We start from the raw sequence: 3,708 nt of genomic DNA, 5'->3' as shown, positions 1-3,708 counted from the left end.
CCACCTCCTCCATCAGATCCAGTACCTCCTCCACCTTCAGATGAGTCAGAACCCATTGATATAGAGGATGATGATTCTCCACCTCCCCTGGTCATCTAGCGCAAATGCTTGAAGTGGGTAGCGGATAAAGCTCCTTCAGTTCTTCCTTCAATGCCCATTCCTGCTACCTCTGGCAATGATCTCCCTGGGTATCTCACTTGTAATAACCTGTTCAGAGCACATCGAGAAGGCTCATTGGACATATCAGTTCCCTCACTGAACAGTCTAGTCTCAGGAGATGAAATTCCTTTCCTCTGTAAAGATATTCAGAGTTCCATTGAGTTGTCAGTGTGACAGCATGTGTTCAACAGTTGTACGTGTCCTTTTATGAAGAGCTCATGCAGTCTAAGGACTAGTTTCATAAGGCAACATCCGAGTTAGCTTCTGCTAAGGATACCCTACCAGATTTGTTTAAGCAAATGGAACAACAAACCCAACTGGTTGCTACCCAAAGAGATGAGATCTCTTCTTTGAAGATCCAGTTACTAGAGGCTCAATCAGAGGTTACTAGCCTTTCCGAGGAGGAGAGGATATCTAGAGAAGCGCAGGAGTTCCAAACTCTCTTAGATGACAAACTTTCAGCTTTACAGGCTACTAATGACACACTGGCATCCCAAGCATCCCAAATCAAGCAGTTGCAAGATCAACTGGTCAAGTCACGGTCTGTTCCTCCAAGCCCTAATGTTCCCTTGATCCCTTCTCTTTCACAGCATGACTTGGCTGCTCTTCAGAGACAAGCTACCTTGTGCCCTCTATTCCAAGATAAAGTGGAAAGATTGCAATCCCGAATGGACTTGTTATGGTCTACCTTTGAGCAGTTTCAAGAATATGTTCCACTAGACCATTCTTTCTTTGTCCACTACCACTTACAGAAGTTGGTCTTCTACATGAAGCTTTCCACGATGGATTTACCTCTTTCAGAGGATGGATGGAGTGGGGCTTGGTCTGCTGAGTTGTTGACAGAGGTGGTGAGGATGGTGTTTGAGGATTTTGTCACGTCAGATACCATGTTGATGTCCTACATGTATCTACGAGGTGACTTGTTAATTCCAGATGAGGTGGATATGGCATGGTATGTGGGGGATGTGGTTCTACAAGCTGTTTTGTATGTCAACCATTTGGAGTTGCACATAGCTGACATGTTCCAGAGCTACTCCTCCAAAATGACTGATTGTCATGATAATTCCTGGCATACTATGATTGATTCTATGGTCCTGAATCAAAGACAAAACACAGCCCCTACCTATGCCCAGAGTACTAATCAACTGAGGATGGATCTCTTAGCCTATCTTTCAAAATATAATCCGTTTGATGCTACCTTCTTTGATGCCTATCATAGATGATCTCTCTTAGAACCTTTTGTTCCTACCCTCCTCTATTACCAACAAATGGCTCACCGATATGATCTATATCTTTCCCTTTGTCAATCTAATTCCACCACTATTTTACCCCTTCTTTTCCAACCTTCATCTTTTTTCTCACATTCCCATTTTTACATACTGTTCCTTTATTGAGGATAGGGTATTTTCCCCTTCTCCACCCTGTCCTTCTCCATCCATTCATGTACCCTCCACATTTCCTATTTATCAGTTAACACCCTTCCTTAGTGATTCCCTAAAAATTTTTGCCACTCCTTCTTTAAATCATTCTTCCTTTTATGATTTTTCCTATCCCTCACTTCATCCATGTTTCCTTATTCCACTTCCCTCACCTAACACTTCTATATCTCAACCACCTCAATTGGTTAGTGACTATGACGGGTTTGATAATCAGATTTCCAAAAGAAGGGGATGGAGTTCGAATGATTCCCTTACATGACCTCAGATCAATTGGCCAGTAATTCCAGGAGAATGGACAGCTGCCAGTCAAGCTTATCAGAACTATGTTCATTTTGCTCAGCAGTATTCACAGTCTGCAGATCCTTCAGTGAGATTAACTGCTCACTTTGCTTGGTACTTGGCGTATATGCATAGGCACTCTCATAATGATTCCAAGACTATTCCAAAGTTGTGCATGAATGTCAATGTGAGCATTGATTCCCAAAAGCTGGATATATTGTATTTTCATGCCCTTTGTTTGCCTAGCAGATACCTGGTCCTGTTGGAAAGGATGTGCTGTCTTCAGTTTTTTCAAAATCCTCCCAAAACCTTTGTAGATGAATCCTTGTCTATGGATCGTTTCCGACAACATCAATATTTCAAGAGGGATCATCTTCATTGATACCTTTCCAATGTATAGTGGATGCTTTTTAATGAAAATTTCTCTTTTTGAAGGAGTCATTCAGATGGTTGTGTTGTGTGTAGTGTTTGTGTTGTGAGTTCATTTATGTAAAACGAACGTGGTGGTTTCCTATTGGATTGGATTTTGTGCGAGATACATTTTGGAGAATTGTGGTGATGGCGTCGTGGTTGTAGAGTTGAAGCTGATGCTGATGAAGAAGAAGAAAACTCTTATATCCTTTACAAGTTTGTTGTGATTTTCTAGTTTGATAAGAAGTGTTAATGTATAAAGGGTTTTCCTTTCTTTGTATTTTTATATCAGCAGGTTATAAGTTGAGGTCGTGATGGATGGATTCTTTTGAAAAGATATTGAAGATTAAAGTTGAGCTTTTACCTGAACATTGTATTCCCTTTTTCCTGGGTCGCGATGACGCTTCCTTATTAAGTGTGGGGATATGTTGAGTGTTGAAATGACTTTTTTTTTGGTTGATTTTTGTTGTTTTTGAGAGCTGAATGGTTGATTTTATGAGATGATTGATTGGTTTGGAAGTGGTTTGAGAGTGTTTTGGATGATATTGATTGTGTTTTGGAAGTTCATGATGTTTATTAGTGGTTCTGTGATGTTCTGATAGGTTTTGATTGGTTCTGTATACCTTCTATATAGCTTCTGTTTTGATTTGATTGTCTTCTGTAAGGAGAGATGGAGTATTGATTGATGAAGATTGAGATCTTGTGAAAGTTTATTGAATAGTTTGTGAGAGTTTGGAATGGTTTGAGTATGAGTTATGTGGTTTTGATGACCTTCTGTAACCTTCTATAGGTCTTCTGTAGAGCCTCTGTCTCTATTCTGTTCTGTTCTGTACTGTAGCTGTTCTGGTACTGTTCTGTGACTGTTCTGTATGCTTTTGCATGTGTTCTGATGGATGAGAGTGGAAAAGTTTTCTAGCCTTGGAAAGAGGTGAATACAAGTGCAAAAGAGCTGAAAGAAGTAGTTGCTAAAGACTCGAGTGAAAACTAGAGTGAAGTGACAGTAGTGAGCTATGAAAGGACACTGTAGTGGCTCTGGTGACTCTTCATATCAGACATACCTCTTGGGAGGGGTATCCACGACCTAAGAGGGATTATTGAGAGTGATTTTTGAGAGATTGTAGTGAGGATATGATGTATTATTGATAGAGAGAGAGAGAGAGAGAGAGAGAGTCAGAGATAACCAATTCTATTGAACAAAGTGATTGTATGTGAGAGATTGAGAGAGAAGACTATGAAGATATTAAAGATGAATACTATGTGATGTATTTCCATTCAAAGATGGTGTATTCATTTGCTTTCTTTGTTATATTGAGGGATTTTGTGAAGATATTGAAGAATATGGTTTATTCTATCAAATCCGTGGGAGATCTACATGATGCTTTATGAAGAGTTGTTGTACCTGGTGTTCTTTTCTTCATTG

General features: G+C 39.9%; 1 non-coding gene across 1 annotated transcript; it reads left to right on the top strand.

Annotated features, from left to right (window-relative positions):
• The first annotated feature begins 2,594 nt into the window (after positions 1-2,594).
• On the top strand, positions 2,595-2,661 carry LOC148012337 (small nucleolar RNA SNORD36). The gene has a single exon (XR_015689173.1). It is a non-coding gene; the product is annotated as a small nucleolar RNA SNORD36 (small nucleolar RNA).
• Positions 2,662-3,708: the final 1,047 nt, after the last annotated feature.

This window comes from Lygodium microphyllum, chromosome 27, assembly GCF_053477565.2.
Source record: "Lygodium microphyllum isolate KBCC chromosome 27, Lygodium_microphyllum_v1.1.10, whole genome shotgun sequence".
Lineage (NCBI taxonomy): Eukaryota > Viridiplantae > Streptophyta > Polypodiopsida > Schizaeales > Lygodiaceae > Lygodium > Lygodium microphyllum.
The sequence above is the reverse complement of the archived record's forward strand: the minus strand, read 5'-3'. Positions and strand labels throughout refer to the sequence as shown.